The 18,086-nt window shown below is 27.8% G+C and overlaps 1 protein-coding gene across 3 annotated transcripts in view; it reads right to left on the bottom strand.

Moving 5' to 3' along the window:
* The window catches only part of LOC142324682 (transcriptional adapter 2b-like), an 83,092-nt gene extending 69,683 nt beyond the window's left edge, over positions 1–13,409 (bottom strand). For all 3 annotated transcript variants that reach the window (XR_012756352.1, XR_012756353.1, XM_075365569.1), the window contains exon 1: positions 10,833–13,409. The gene's annotated coding sequence lies outside the window, so the exon portion shown is untranslated. The remainder of the gene's footprint in view (positions 1–10,832) is intronic.
* Positions 13,410–18,086: the final 4,677 nt, after the last annotated feature.

Below are 18,086 nucleotides of genomic sequence, written 5' to 3'. Positions count from 1 at the left end.
GTATTTGCAGACCATAAAATATTACAGAGAATCCGGCGGTAACATTGTTTATACGGACGAAACTTACGTCCTTAGTAATGATGTTTCTGGCAAGTCCTGGGGGGACCGCTCAGGAAAAGTCTTTCTACAATCGATATCTAAGGGACATCGTTTGATCGTTATCCATGCCGGAGGAGAAACAGAATTTGTTCCTGATGTTGTCACTATGTGGCAGGCTAATCACAGTTCAGGAGGATTGAACGTGAGTAATTATATGAAATTATCGGTGAAAAATTATTACCTAACCGTCCTAAAGAACCAAAATGTGTTCTCGTAATTAATAATGCATCTTACAACAATGTTTTAACTGAAAAGGCACAAACATCTAACGGCACTAAAAATGAAATATCTTGGCTTAAACAAAAGGAATAGTACTTTGTGAGAGCTTAGTTTAACCGCAATTATATGAAATATTAAAGTCAAACAAACAGAGAATTTCGCGCTAAATTCTGGATGACATGTTAGAAAAAGAATATATGGTAGAATTTAGTGCTAGTGTGGACTGTATTTTTGATGAGATGGTACATGATGAAATGAAGCAACGCTATGTTCTTCTTCAATCGTTACATTTAATTTCTTGTCGCCTTTGACATTTTAACTGATTACAATGGTTACATTAAACTTAAGAATGTATAACACTTTAGTCGTAATTCGACTTGAGCATTATCAAGAAACTACGAGTCCCCTTGGACTGAAATGAAAACACGTCCGCACTGGGCGGGATTATAACGTAGAATACTAGTACGGCTTCACTTTCCGGTTAGCGCTAGCACCCACTAGATGCAGCACTGGACGGCTTGACGTGGAACGGAACAATACATTACGTCTGTCCCCATATCATTCAGATTTAAACCCGATAGAAATGATATGGGCAGAAGTAAAACAATATATTCGCAATCGAAATACGGAATTTAATATCGAAAGAGTGAAAAGTCTGTTTGAGGAATAAACCAATTTAATGGGACCAGAAGACTGGATACTGAAATATGTTCGCGCGATAGACAATGAAAATGAATATCGATCGCGAGAGCCTTTAATAAACAATGCTTCAGAATCCTTTATAATTATAAATAATGACAGTGACATTTATACGTCTAGTACTGACGAGTCATTAAGTGGTTTTGAAGAAATCTGACGGATGACTCAACATGCAAGGTAATTAAATTAAAGTAACGGTAATAACCTATTTATGTTAACAGTAATAATTACGTTAATAAATTTTAAAGGCAGCAGTGTTGTGTAAATTAAAAAAAAGAAAAAAACAGCAAATTTTGTTTCAAAAACAGTAATTAAGATAGTATGAGATATTTTCAGGATAGGTAATAGCGCGGTAAGACAGCCGTCAGCCTACGTGCACAGCAGTACGCCTCCCGCTATACCATTAAGACTTGTGCAAATTGGGTTCCCAAAGAGCTTACCGTTCATCAGAAAGCCGAGAGATGTCGCATTTGCACCGAACTCAAAAATCGTTTCAATAACAAAGACGTCGCATTATTGGACAGGATTTTAACCTGTGATCAAACTTGGATACATCATTTTGAGCTGGAGTCCAAGTGCCAAAGCATGCGGTGGAAACACCCTGAATTGCCTGTCCGTAAGAAATTCAAAACGCAACCATCGGCTGATAAGGTCATGTTAACCATTTTGATATTGCCGGCCTCCGTGAAGCGAGTGGTAGCGTCTCGGCCTTTCATCTAGAGATCCCGGTCAGGCATTTTCACATGCTGCATTTGTTACTCATCTCATCCTCTGAAGGATGAGACTCATGGATCCTCTGAAGGAATATCTAACGATGGTCCCGGAGGTTAAAAAGAAAAAACCATCTTGATGTGATTTGCCCAATGATATATGATTTTTGGTCCACGGTATGAATTTCTGAGATTATGTGGGGGTATTCTATTTTAATTCAACAAGTTTCAAAACTTTTATTACATCGCTATTTTTGATTTTGATATTTGGTATATGTTAACTACCCACCCTGTAGTGGCCAAAAACAATTTTTTTATATTTTTAAAAACATTTTTCTCGAGTAATAGACTATTTTCTAACTTCCAACAGGTACAAACAGCCATTTTCATCACTTTTTCCATGAGCTATAGCATTCTTATTTTACTTCATACAAAGGTCAAAAAGGACTTTTTGGAAAGAATAATGTTGCAACTTCATCTTAGTGTACTCAAAATTCATTTTGTTACATCACCAAACTGTGTTGTTTACTGAAGTTACATTTACAAATTGTTTTTTTTCTTCAAATTTTGGGCCCAAAATAACTAATGAAGGACTTAAAGTAACAGGCCTGTTTTTTTATTTTAGGTACTGCACTTATTAAAAAAAATTCTACTGTTACCGAGTGTCCTTCATTAAAAAAAAAAAATGGCCGCTATATCGTAACATTTTGAAAATGTCTCATTTTTGGGGCCCAAAAATTCACGTGGGACGGGTGGAAAAAATCTGAAATTTTTACAGTAGTAAGTACTTTTTATGTACTTTAAGACTTTATTTTACTTTATTTTGTTATTCAGAGGGGTTGACGAGTAATGAAGCCATCAAAAACACCAAAAATACTGTTCCTTCTATCCATGAACAAAGTATCCAAAAAATTCACAGCTTGTATTTTTTCAGATAATCTAGGCCTACTATACAAAATATTTTGATATGTCTATAATGAGATAGATAGATAGTTTGTTACTTAAAGTGTGATTCAAACATACGCTCATGTTTAAACATGAAAGTGAATAGACATGCAAAGACATGAATGCTTGTGAATCCTGAATGTAACCATTGTAGAAGGCTCAGTTACTGTTTTTATTTCACTGTGATATGTTGTACTGTTGCTAGTGTTAACACTGTGATTAGGTAATGTATACTTATTTATAAAGTAATTTTATTAGCCGTGAACTTCTGTTTTACGCGATATATTTTTTCTTAATTTTATTAATTAGAGAAATTTTTATTTTAGCTGTAGAGAAACTGGGATATGACAAAGTTAGATGCAATCGGTAGTTTTATAATTTATACTAACTGTATTGCTATTGTAAGAACCCTTGCATTTTATAAAAATGGATTATGGAGTGTTTAGTTGTCATTCACACTGGCATGTCACAAATTGACTAACAGATCTTCAGTATTGCATGATATTTTAGAGTTTAATGAACAGCAAATAACATTAATATCTTTAAGTAGATGTACTGAAACAAAAAATATCTGTACTTTTCATAAAATTGAATATTTAAATAAATATTTTCACATTATGGGAAAAATTGCTCTGACCCATTTAGCTGTCGCACTAAACCGGTTAAGAAATCTCTTTGAGAAATATTTTTGACAATTTCAACAAGCAATCCAAGTTTAAAATTAATTCTAGGCAGAGCACAGTGTACAAAATACTTAAAATGAAAACCACAAGATGATACAGAAAGTGAACTGGAATGTCAAGATATATTTGAGCCTCAATGTATTACAGTCAAGTCGGTGAATAAAGCTGGTTCAGCACTTGGCATTTCCCCATTAAGGTTAAAAAATTATCGAGCAGTGCAAAGGAACCGATTTAAAAAAATAAAGTTACAAAAATAGCAGTTACCAATAAATTAAACGACACCTTTGATTTAAATATTTCTACAGAAGAAAAGTTTAGAACCACAAAATTATGCTGATTTAGTTAGGGAATATGAAGAATTAATCATTAAAACAAAGGATAAAGTGAAAATAGTTACACCAACCCAGGAAAAAATTAATATTTTAAGTTAATTACCAAGCAGCTGGAGCATTTAAAAAATTAAAAATGAGTTTAGTGTTAGTATTTAGCCCGTCAATCCAAACAATTAGTTAAAACAAGTGGAATTTTTCCACAGTTCGGCAAAAAGAAACCCAGTCAAGTAAGGAGCACAGCCGAATAATGCCAGGCAAGGATTGTGTCTCTAGACAAGCTGACAGGAAGAAAATTAATATTCAAAAACAGGTTTATCTAATGTAAATTAAAAGAATTGAACACAGCCTTCAAAGAAAAACAAAATTTAAAAATTGGTTTTTCACAATTTGTTGATAATACCTAAATTTTGTGTTCTGGCTGGGGGTTAGGTACTCACTCTACTATGTTTGCATGCGTGCGTGTGTGTGTGTGTGTGTGTGTCTCACCCACCAAAATGTAAAACTCATATTATCTGCTCTAAAAATGAAATTTGATTATAAAATTCTCCTTTCAACCATGATATGTGATACAGAAAATGAAACGTGCATTCTGTCACAGCATGAAAAATATCATGGCACTAATGAAGTCCTCAGATTACTGCAAGAGAGCTGGGATGATTTTGATTCTGAAATTATCTTCAAACAGTGGGTTTCTGTTGAGCATTGCTAACTAACTACTCAAATTCTTCCATTTCAAGAGTAATTACATAAAATTACAGAAAATTGAAATAACCTACATAGGTATCATTTTGTTGCAAAGAATCAAGCTAATTTTCTCAATATTAAAAATGAAATCTTGTTGGTGGGTATTGTAATGGGAGACGACTTCTCTCAAAATTTTCCTTTTGTGATACAGAATGAAGTCAACTCATATCACTGATCAAAAACTTATGCCACAGTACATCCATTTCTCATATATTTTAAAAAGAAGGAAAATTACAAAGCCAAAGCTACTGTGTGATTAGTGAGTACTTGAAGCACAATACTACATTGTTCTTTTGTTTCCAAAAGCAAGTTATAAGTAAAGTAAAAACACTGTTACAAATTTTTATTTTTCTGATGGCTCCTCAGCCCAGTAAAAAAAACAAAAAAAATTTCATAAATTTGTGCTACCAACAAAAGATTTTGAAATCGCAGCTGAATGGCATTTTTTTTGCCTCATTTAATTTTGTCAACTAATTTAAATATATTCTAATTTATTTTTTCTTATTTCTATAATTAAATCTCTTTATTTAATAAAGGCTCCAACACGCTTATTACTATTATTGTTTTCTTGCAGCTGATTGTTTTTTGAACATACAGGATAATTTATAATTATTTATTAAATAATTTAAAGAAAAATTTAAATAAATTAATTTTAGTTTTTTTTTTTTTTTTTTTTTTTTTTTTTTTTTATCTATACCTAAGACAAAATTTAAGATACTGACAACATTTAAAAAAATATAACTTCAGTAGTAATAATTTGTAATAACACACAATTAGGTCCTAACTTTCATCTTAATAATACTGATATAAGTTACTTGGAACTAGATTGATAATATTTTGTAATATTTATCTAAAAAAAAAACTCTCATTTGAAATTAATTCTTAACAATAGTCTTGCCATGGTATTATCTCCAATAATAAAAGCAACACAATCATTACATTTGGACTGAACTTTTGTAAATGGTATGGCCAGTAGTAACTTAATTGAAATCACTATAAACTTATTGAAAGAATTTTATATTTTAAGTAGATTTCTACTTAAAATTTAATTTTAAAAACCTGAAATAAAAAAATTGTTACACTTTCCTAGCAATGGACATTTATTCATATGGTGAAAAAAAAATGGAACATGAAAAAATAAAAAAAAAATTTTTTAACTTACATTTTTAAACCTAGATTGGCTCCCCCATCCCAGTACTGTCCTAAAGTATTTTTTGGGGCCACTTGCACTGCTACTATATATATTATATATTTTATGTAGGAATATATAAAAAAAATTTGGTTAAAAAATATGTAATAAATTAAAAAGATAACTTTTTCAATTTTTGAAGGAGGAGAATTTGGGGGTAGATTTTTAAAAAAATGGTAAGATAAGCATGTACACATGTACTGAACTTAATATAAAGTGTGGTTAAGTTTTACAAATTTTGAGAAAATCGACTAAAGAAACTATCTCAAGATATTGACCCCATACATTTACCAACAAATTGCCCAATATACATGAGTTTTGTGTATCAAATTTCATCAAAATCAGTTAAACCAGTCACAAGTTCAGCCTACAAGTAATGTTCATATGTACACATATTACTCCTACTTTTTTTTTGTTCTTTTGGGGTTTCTGGATCATGAAATGTTCAGAAATACAAAACCCCATAACCCATATTTTGGTAATTACCATACATTTCTTCTTGCAGCATGGCTCTAGATCTATGAAGAATTTTTACACATAGCTTCATTGTAAAGAATTTTTCTACAAAAAGAATATTATTTTTTTAAATATAAATTTTTGTAAAAACTGAAAAAGATTATGTAATAAATTGTTTTTAAGACCTTTCTTCAAAATGTCTTTGATATCTTCATGACCATCCTCAGTGCCCGCAATATTTTTTTAATTAGGTAGATATGTATTAAGAATTTTATGATTTAAATATTGGAATAGGAGAATACTGAATCAGAAAACTTAATGTAAAGAAAAAATATAAATTGTTACTGAGCTTGGGAGGGGTCTTACTGGTTAATTTCCACACAAAAAATAATCATTAATACCTTTTTTTACCTACAACACAGAAATAGTAATCAGAGATACATAAATTCCGTACTTATTAAAGATATTTCTAAAATCCTCTTGACATACTTTTATGATATATTTTGTATCCAGCAGTATGTAAATTACATCTACAACTATACCACCGAGTACAGTTAGCGTAAAAATTTCATTTACATTTTTTCTGGGTAGGAGTGCATTATCTGCTGCTTTACATTATCCGCTTCTGGTAGTAATGCGTACGAAGCATCGGAAGTAAAAGAGAAACTGTTCAAAATTGCACTCCCCAAGAGTAATGATATTCATTCACAACCAATTCCTGTGGTGAACAGCGAGAAAGCATCACATATACGGATGAATTTTTACCAAATTTAGCTTTGACATGCCACGTACAACAGCACTCTGTAAAGAAGCCAATTCTGTAAACTCTGTAAAGAAGCCAATGGGAAACCACTAACTCTTCACATTCTTTAGTCGACCTGGGATAGAATGCTTTTTTCTTCAGAAAGTTATACCAATTTTAGAACAGATTTATATTTCAGCATGTGACATACAACCTGTTCGATAACGATTCCTAACATACACATATGCAAACTGCGTGTTACTGTGTATTGATTGTTGTATTATTATTATACAACAAAATAACTAATTTTAACCGATTATTATTCACTTTTGAAATTAGTCTATCTCAGCTTAATATGTATTTTACCATAATAAACAGGTGAATTAAAATGAATTATGAATAATGTTTTAACGATTAATTATGTTTGATAACTATTTACATATAACTCTTAAATGAAGTTATATTGCATGCTAATAAGTTATAGAAAAATGAAAAATCTACTAGCATGATTTACAGTGGTTTGTTTGGCTGATGAGAACAAATAAAGACCTGAACCACAAGACACATTAATGACAATGAGTAAGTATTGTCAATACTTATTAAGGATCACGTAATAATTATGTATAAGATGTTAGAAGTTCACTGTCATGCAAATCATAAAAACCTTGCTCAGGGTTCAATAATGAATATTTGAACCTTATCAAGGTAGAAAAAGGAAATTCAATAAAAATTTATAACATAAACTTCTTTCTGTACAATTTTGTTTATTTTTTAAATCAATTTTTTATTTACATTTATTAAAAATGGACAGTTTCAAACCGTAAGCATTTATTGCCAACAATTTATAAATGCTAATAAAATTAGTGTAAATAAATAAAGTGGATATTATACAGGTTTTACTTATATGTATTTTTTTTAATAATTATTAATAAAATTAAGAGTATCATAATTTTGTAATTTCATTTTTTTAATCTTTTTTTTTCTATGTAGCTTTATCATTAGACATATGAAATAAATAATTTGTAACGAATACTTAGCACTATAACATGACATTAATGACAAATCAGAAGCAGTTGAACAAAAGAAAAAGATTTACATTTACATCACAAAATATATCAAGGTAAATGTCACCCCAAACATCTGATAATAAGTCAATTAGTCAGTAAATGCTTTAGTGGTGCCATATGAAATAAAAGTAAAGGAAACTGAGGTTAAAAAATTCACTGTAGGTTTTCTTTTCTCCAGATTATATTTTTTTACTCTTGAAATTTCTAGCTATAGATTACGTTTTATTTAAATTAGTAACAATAATAATGGTTTTATTTGTAATATTTTATACCTACAGCTACTAAGCCTTTACTTTTTGACAAATCTATGAATACTGGAAAATATCAGAAAGCTTGGGAAAAAAAATTAAATGTAACTGAATTACCCTAAAAGTGTTTTCAGCAGGAAATTCAGTGTCATAACTTGGATGGTCTTGACTTTGAAACAAATTATCAGCTTAATAACTTCTTTTGTATAAACAAATAAAAGGTTTTTATCAATTAATTGCTTACTACTTTATTTATTTTAATTATTTTTTAAATTCAAGAATATTTCTTAGTTATTTTTAAACACTGAAAATATATATCAAATAACAAAGTTCCATTATAATTAACATTTATTTTTAAATTGCAATTAAACAATTTCACACAGGATATAATTTCAGTTACAACTCTAAAAACTGTGATTGCCCATGATAATCAGTTAAATCCAAACATTTAGTGTGTGCAGTATGAACCCTCAAATTAATTGATAAATAAACTAAACCTTTAAATAAGTTTGAACTTTGGTCAAATAGCATTACAGAACTGTAATTCTATTAATAAAATTATATGTGTCTGCTTGGCCAGAGTACCCTTATTTTTTATCCAATTCATTATCAACTTAATGTGTCTTGGTTCCTCCCAACATTTTTTGAACCTCTATACATTTTTATTCTCACTTTTTACATTGCAAATAGCACAATAAGAATAACAGAAGTTGTACTTTCGATCTTGAATTCCTTTAGTAAATATTTACGGTTCAAATAGAATGTAATAATTTATTTGATGTGACATGGAATTAAAAAATTAACAGAAATTTTCATAGGTTGGGATTTTTATAAATAAATTTAGCTTAGGAGACTTTTTCATAAACATAATTCTATACAAAAGATAAAAGTGTGTTTATATTTTCTGGAAAACAATGTATGTGAGATATATCAATCATAACATCTCATTAAACTAATACAATAATATTTCAAAATTATTTACAACAATTAAACAATAAATTTTTAATATTTTATGAATGTTCATAAACACAATTTGTCAAAATTTTAAGAACAAAGTAGTTATAAGTTTTTTTTTTAATTACAAATTTTATGGGCTACTATAGAAAAATTTCTATAAAACTTAAGAGAATTCAATATATTTACACACGACATTTTATGATTGTAATTAAAAAAAAATATATATATATATTAATACGCAAGGAAATATAAACTTATATTTCCTTGCACTTTAACAGGCTATTACTTAAAGTACCTAAGATTAATGGCTTTAATTGTAAGAGTTATTACAGGCATAAAAGTGTTTATGAATTTAAGATCTCCACTATATTATTAAAAAATTAATTAATAATTGAAAAAAATGTTGACATCAGTTAATAAATATGCAACCACAATAAAAAAATGTAAAACTGAAAACTTAGATTACATACATATAAAACAAACCTATTCTTGTACTTAGAACATGAAATACTAATTGATTAAAAATTAAATAAATGGAAAGATGGAAATTAATTACATTATATTTTTACCTGTAATTTCCAAATTTTTTTATAAGAAAAATGCAATAAATTAAAAATAATTTTTTAGTGAAATTTGGTGATATTACTGTAGTGACAATAAAGACTGCATCCATTTAAACTGCAGAACTAATGTCAAGCAATTCTAGAAATTTTTTCATAAGATATATATTTAAAAATGTAGTTAAAACTTTGCATTTCGAAAGGTTTGAGAAGCACCTTTCCCTCTCATATGGGAAAGAAATGTACTCCTTTTTTAATAAATATTTATTTACTTCTTATCATTCTACAAATAAGAAATGATGCTAATACCATGTTTAATTTTCTTGTTTTTGCATTTATGAATACAAATTACCAATTACTAATACAGTATCAGGTGTATTACATTTTTCGCTGGTCAAAGCATGCATCTTCTGGTCTAGTAGTAAATTTTTCGTCCTTTTATTTCATTTTAAAACGTGATGAAAAATCTCACTTTATGTACATTTCATAACATTAACTAATCACACAAGAATTTATCATTAAGTATACCTTAATAGAGAAGGTACCTGTAATTTTTTACTCTGTTATTCGTTGAAACAGAAGGAAAAATGGAAAAGCAATATATTAAGATATTTTTGAAAACATAATGTCCAATTACATAAGCAGATTACTTTAACTTTATAAGTTTTCGGCGGTTTACAAAACCGACATGAATCCGAAGCTGTTAAAATTCTGGACGTAAATGAGCATTTGAATGTTTTAAGTGGATGGGCGAGATGGAATAGTCTACCAATTCAGATGGGCGTATTTTTATCTCTCTCACTACCAATCTCTCATCCAGCTCTCTCTAAAGTTATGAATCGACAGCTCACGAGCCCCTTTACAAACATATACGGGCATGTACTCTCTCTACGTAATTTCATATTTTAAATATGCCATATTTAAACTTTAACCCCCTCTAGAGGACCTCGATGTTTCAATCGAAATTTCCCGAAACACGTCCCCCCTAATTTTTTATGAACAACCCGAATCAAGTCTCAAAACCTGGAGTGCGAACAGTCTGGATTCACCCGAACTGAAGTGGTAGATAACACGGCAGTTAATTATGATGTAAAAGATTCATATCATGAATACAAATGCGGCATTTAAATAAAAAAATAAGCTATAACAATAATTATAATATCTACTTATTTATAATCTTACCAAATAGAATATATATATATCTCTGAAACGAACAGCTCACCAAAAAAAACAACATATAATTGCTTACGCTCACCGTATAGCACAGTAAGTGAGTAAACAAGAATGCGTCACGTCAATAAATAAAAGCGATATACGATTCAGCATAAAATACAAACTGATTAAGTAACTGGAAATGAAATTAATTGCACAACATTCAACATTTCCGCGCGTTTTCGGTATACGGAACGAATAATCATCTGTTCAGTTTAACAGCTGATATTGAAACAGGAATCCTGTTATCAATCGAGAAACTTTCAAAATCAATCAAGAGAAGTGTTTTCGTGTAACATAACCTAAGTATCTTAAAGTCTTTAAAGTATGGATACATTAAACAAAATTTAGGAAAAAATTACAAATGACTTTTTTTATTAACGAATAAGTTTTCAACATTAACCAGTGTGACAATGTAGGGAATGCTTATCAGTGATCTATTATCACATCGATATTGATAAGACGTATTGGTGTGAAACTAGCATTTCATAAAATCACCCAAATTATTTAAGACATTTTTCTACAACTTTAATGAATAAGAAATGAATTTGATTTTGTAAAGTTTTTAAAATCTTATCTTACAAATTATACATAATTTAAAGCTTTAAAATGATTTACAGCTTGCTTATTTTTTATTACTATGCCAGATATGCTTACTTATACTTAAATAGAGGAGGTGAGATGAATGAAATCATCGTAAAAAGTACTAGATCCATACTGAGAGTCAGACCTAAGACCAGTTAATCTAGAACCTGATATTGTAACTACTACTTTAACTGTTTGGTCTGTTATTTAGTAATTTATGTGATTAAGCTGAAGAAAAATTAACCATTACACAGAGTTATAAACACTAAAAAAATATTACTAGTTACACTAAAATTATGATTTTTATTTATTATTTGCATCAGTTTTATTTATATTTAATTTGATTTTATTAACACTGGCACTCTTATCTTTTCCAATAACAAGGATGCTGAAAATAAAGCTCCCAAGACCAAGTAGGGAAATAATTTGGTCAACAAAGAATATTATCCAGAAAGCCACACTTAGTTTCTATGTTGTTGTCAACCTCTGTTTTACTTAATTCTTGATCAACCTCTCTTGAGTAAATAATAGAAGGATTGGTAAATTCACCTAAATGATAACCATTGGGCATCTGCTTTCTTAGTGGGTAGCAACTTTGCATGTGACTTATCTGAAGACTTTACTTCTACATGGGTTTCTAAAAAAAATCCCAACCAATACTAATGTAGAGAGTACATAGTATAAAGTAAAACTGGGCTTTCTTATTCTTTCAGTGGTCACTTCTTGAGTTTAACTTTAAACAGTGAGATTACACATAATGAAATTATATTACTTGGTGCTCTTTCGGAACAAGTTTATTAAATATGGCTTTAGCTGTTCACATTTACATTTATCTTTACAACACATCTTTCAATTTCACAGAAAATTATAATTTATGTTTCAGGGAATGCAGAATTATCAGTTTGTAAACTGGATTCATACTTACTCAAGAGCTCTGTATTTACTACAACATCTAGTTTGCAATACTGTAGTCATTTGCCACTCCTGATTTCAATCTATAATTTAATGGTATACTTTTTATTTACATGCTTTCTGTTAAAGTACTGAAATTGATAATTGAAAAATTAGAGCAAAATGAAGGACAGACTACCCTCACAGGGTAAAGAAACTGTGTTTATTTAAAAAGAATTATGTTTTTCATGTATGAAATCTTTCATAACATTACTGATAAGCAGTATAAATTAGGGTTAGAATACTAAGATAGTAAACTGAATTTTCTTACAAGCTAATGGTTCCACAATTCTGGAGCCGTGTCATCCTGGAAAATTGAAGAGTGTTAGTTAAGTGTTAGTTAATTCTTCTAGAATTAAATAATTTATTCTACAGTTTAATCATTCAAATTATTATCATCTATTTTTATCATTTAGGATATATTTTTGTATGTACTTATTAACTTTTTGACGACCATTTATATTCTATATTATAATGTTTTACAAGTTTTATTCTTTCCTCTATTCAGGTGGTACTGAAAAATTGCCTTGTAAAGATTCTAATATGTATTTTTTATTCAAAAGGTCATAGTTTAGAAGATAAATGCTCATAATTTATAGTTAACACTTGCAACATCTCTGTAGAAGTTTTCTAGAAACTGAAGGGTGCAAATTAATAATGCAAGTTTAATCAGCCAAATCCACATTTAATAAAATGACTCCTGAAGATAACAGAAGTTACAATTACAATGCTAGGTGCGTCATAAATGTTGTAGACAGCCTGATACGAATCATAAAACATTCCCAAATAAGACAGTCATCTTCAAGAGTAATAAACATCCCATACCAGGCTTGGGATAAATACAGTAATTTTACATTTTTGCATTATTATTTGGATTTGTACATTTTTATCTTTTATTTTTCCAGCTAGTATTTCATGTTAGAAAACAACATTGTGCTAACTCAATTTTCTGAAAAAGTAACCAAATATACATTTTTTTCTCTAGATCTACTGTCTACATCTTATGAAACAGAGGAAAATGAAACAGATTATAAAGAAAAGATAATGTTATTTTACTGTTGTGAAACAATTTACATTATAATAATTTATTATTTATCCTTAATGATGTTTATCATTATAGTTTATTATATTAAAATAGTTGTAGCACCACTAAAAATAAATGTAATTCAAAAATAAATTTTACTGAAGCACCTTCTTAACTTTTATTTTAATTAATTATTATAATCTTTACATTTTATTTAAATGCTTTAACAATAATAATAATAATTTTTCTATAAAAGATTATTCTACTTGTTTAATAACACTGCATTTGTTATTCAAAATTATCCACTTTTGAATAAAATAAACCAAGGTGTAATTTTTAAGGGAATTTAATTAATTTAAACATTATTTTTTACAGTACAATACCAAAAATTAGCTGTAATGCACAGCTTGAACTTATGCAGCATTGGTAAGTGTACTAGTTCTAGAGTCATGGGTTAGGAACTTTCTCCTTAAAAAGCATATACTGATGGCTATAATTATTGTAATAAGTGGTCAAAAGTATATGTGACAAAATATACCTCTGCTATGTATAGACACACATTTTCTTATTAATAAGAAAAAATAAAAAACTGGATATTTTTTAAATAAATTTTTCTTGGAAACAGTAGGTATAAATTTACTTATACATTATTAAATTTGTAATAAAAATCATCTCTTAAAAATTTGTCACACAAATAAAGTAGTTACACTCATATTATCTTGATTAAAGATTTTGATATAAATTTCTTGCTTTTGAGACAGAAATAATTTGGTTTACTTTACATTACATAAGACAATATTTCCTACAATCCAGAATGAAACCCCTGTAGACACATGTAAAATTACTGGACTCTGTTTCTTGGTTTTCTAATTTAAAAAATATGTCTATTAAAAGAAATATATAACAAAATATTTATATATATTAAAAAATGTAATTACACACTTAATTACATTAATTATTAAAAAAAAAAAAAAACATTTACTGAATAATAAAATTAAATATATTTACCCGTGTGTAAGTGCTTTAATTACAGTATCTCTAGGTAAAATGACATAATTGTCAATTCCAGAAATCGCTTATAACCAATAAAAAGCAGATACTGGGAAAAAAGTATTAATTGCAGTAGCTTTTTAATTGTTATAAAAACCCAGTGTAATGCATTATTTAAATAAAACATATTTTATTTTAATATTAAGACCTCAGACATGTTTTTTTATATATTTTAATCAGCAAGATAAGACTGATGAATAAAATGACTGGTGACAAATGCTTAACTCTTGCCAGGAACTGAACGTAATAAATAATCAGAAAAATTTAAGCAGTAAAATTAAATTTAAAAGTTTTTTAAAGCTGTTTTAAATTTTATGCAGCCTGATAATAACTTCAAAAATTCATGAGAATTTATATTTAATCTTGAAAATAAATTTACTCGTGTAGAAGGAAAAACAAAAATTAGATTTTATTCTTACTAATAAAAATTAAAACAGTTCAGTTCATGTATGGAACAATAAATTAGAACCGTAAAATAAAATTTAAATTTGACTAATTCAAAGTGTTTAGTTTCACGAATTAAATATGAAATACTGGACATTAAATATAAATAGCTAAGAGAAATGCTCAAAGCATTTATAAAATTTAAATAAATATGAAAATTAATTGTTATAATCTAATCGACCTGTGTATTGATTGGTAAACAATCATCATTGGTATTTTAGAAGAACTGATTAAATATAAAAGGCGAAAAAGGTATATTTTTAAAAAACAGCTTTAAATTTTTTATAGAACTTTATAGTGATGTTTCATTAGTTTATTTTATTTTAATAATTTATTACTTTTTTATGTTTGGCTTCTGCATTTATAAGTAATTAATTTGGAACATTCTGGGTTTGAATCTCAGTTAAGCTTTGCATTTTCTTACACTAAAAGTTCATTTCTATCATTAAAAAACTAAACAAAAAAAGACGGGTAGGTTACTGTAACTGAATGTGAGTAAGTTTCCAGAGCAAAGTAAATAAATTACTAGTAACTATGACTATTGAAACTGTAAAAAATACACACCTAGTTATAACTTTTAATATGTAAATTATTTGTGAGTGCTTTTATTGGGCATTTTTATTTTTGTATACATTTTGAACAGTTTTTGTGCTGAACAAAACTGTTATGATATTAAAATACTGTTCCATACATTATCAATTAACAAATTAGAATGTGAGAATGTTAAGTTACAAAACTGGTAACAAGAAGAGTATATGATCATAGACAAGGGATAGGATAAATCAACACATGATCTTTATCAGTTAAGTAGATAATGAAATGTTTGATTAAAAAATTAATTTGGTAAAAGAATTTAATAACATTTGTCAATGTGTCAGGGGTTATAAAAAAATTGCAACTTGTTTGGCTGAATGATCTAAAAATTGGGGAAACAATCCCAAAATAAATGCGGGCAAGTAATAATTGTAATTGATGGAATATTATGTCATTTAACAGTGATTCATTTATAAAAGCAATAAATTACTAAAGATCCTTGAAAAAGTAACATATTTGTTTATTTTTTGCTTGTTAAAATATTGATTGTTCTGGGCAATTACATCTGGCCAGTTTTTTCTCTTAGGTGTTACTTCACAGTTCTCAGTGTTATAGTGGATTATTGATAATACATAAGTATAATACAGTGTACTGACTAGAATACAGGTAAGAAAAACAGTTATTCTTTGCATTATATGGTGTTAGAAGAGGTTTCTCAAATGAATTTATGAACTATTTAGAAAAGCTTTTTTCTAGTTTTTAATCGTTTAAACTCAGTATGCAATCTTTTACCTGAATTTGGGTAGGAAGCGTCAAAATTAATTTTTAAGTATATAACATCTAATAAAGGTTTGAATTCTTTTAATATAAATACCGTACATTATGTATGATAAGAAAAGTGATGTTACTGTAAGAAGTAATTTATGAGTTTAAATAGATGATTATTATTTTTTTTAAAATTACTATGCGTTATGGTTTTTTTTTTTTAGGGAACAAATATTAATGTATAAAATGTTTTAATCACATCTATCCAATGAATTTATATTTTTCATAACCAACAGATTTCTGTTAGTATAATTATAATTTCAATGAAGTCTATTAATAGACTTGTTAATTCATAATTATTATGTATATCAAAATTATAAAATATTTACATCCTTTTTTTATCATTTTCCAAATTATGTATTCATTTTAAGTTAATAAATATGATATATCAACCCTTGCAATATGTAAATATTTACGTTTTATCAAACACCTTAGTATTTATCATATGTTTACACATAATATTACAATAGTAATTATAATTATGAGTAATATAATAAAGTTATTGTTACTATGTACAATATTTTCAATGAACATTAAATAAAATAAATAATTCAGTCTTTTTAAGGAATCTAAAATTAAAAATAAAACTAACAGAAATAATATTAATAATTTCGTGTTAAAGTTTCAAAACTTCTAACGTGTGATTATTATATTAAAATATAAAACATCAAATATTATTTATTGTTGGGTTTTTATAAAATTGAATATATTTAATGTCCTTTATTTATTAGTATTTTATTTTTAACAAATTTCTCTATAGTTATTAACAAATTGTGCTTAATTTTTCGTTTCTTTTTTGTGACAGTTGACTTAATAGAATAAAATATAAACATCATAACTGATGTTTTTCAATAATTCTTTCTGTACATTAATTTTTTTTTAACATTATCACCTGACTTCTAAATGAGTTAACAATCTTTAAAAAATGATTAAAATTAATATAAAAAATTTAAGATTAATAAAGAAAATGATCACAGAATATCAAAACTTTGTTTTAGGGTTCTTTTGTCCCTGAACTTTTGGAAACCATTTAAGTTTTGGGTTTTTAATTACAGCTAATTCCAGTCCACCCGAATAACAAAAAATGATTTTTTAATTTTATTTTAGTATTAAAACCTTGCACAGTATTACTATTTTAATAAGGAGGATGAAGTGTATAAAATGATAGATGAAATAATGCCCTACCTTGCAAGGAAACTAATTTGAAACCATCTGGTCTAGAAGCTAGCATGATACAACGAATTATGTGACAGATTAGCTTGACAGTTTATCTTGCTTGTCCTGAGTCAGACCAACCAGTTCATTGAACTTGCAGTTCAGTATTTTTTTTATGGTAAAAGTGATAATAAATGAAGAATTCAGACAATGATGATAGGAAATATGTTCAAGCTTTTTTATTTATCTGCAACTAAATGACTAATGAAAAATAGTACCGAATACTTGTATTACTATCAAATAATGTTTTCACATTTAAGTTAATTCAAAAACTAATAATTATACACTACACATCTTCAAAAGATAATCTTTTAATGGCTTTTATTGCATTTATTGATCAATTAATTACATAAAAAAAGTTTTATGAAAATGAATTCAGGAACTTATACAATCTGAAATAAAATCTTGTACTACTAGATGTCATTTGTTGTTTCATGTTAGATTAACCCATGAATGGAAATTGTTTATGTAAACAAAACTTCTGTTCATATAGGAGTTAGTGTTATACATTTTAGTGTTCACTGAAGTAAAACATTCAATGTATTGAGCATATTATGGACCCAATAAATAATAATCGGTTTCCAAATTTGTTACAG

This window comes from Lycorma delicatula, chromosome 5 (genome assembly GCF_047948215.1).
Source record: "Lycorma delicatula isolate Av1 chromosome 5, ASM4794821v1, whole genome shotgun sequence".
In the NCBI taxonomy this organism is placed as follows: domain Eukaryota; kingdom Metazoa; phylum Arthropoda; class Insecta; order Hemiptera; family Fulgoridae; genus Lycorma; species Lycorma delicatula.
The sequence above is the reverse complement of the archived record's forward strand: the minus strand, read 5'-3'. Positions and strand labels throughout refer to the sequence as shown.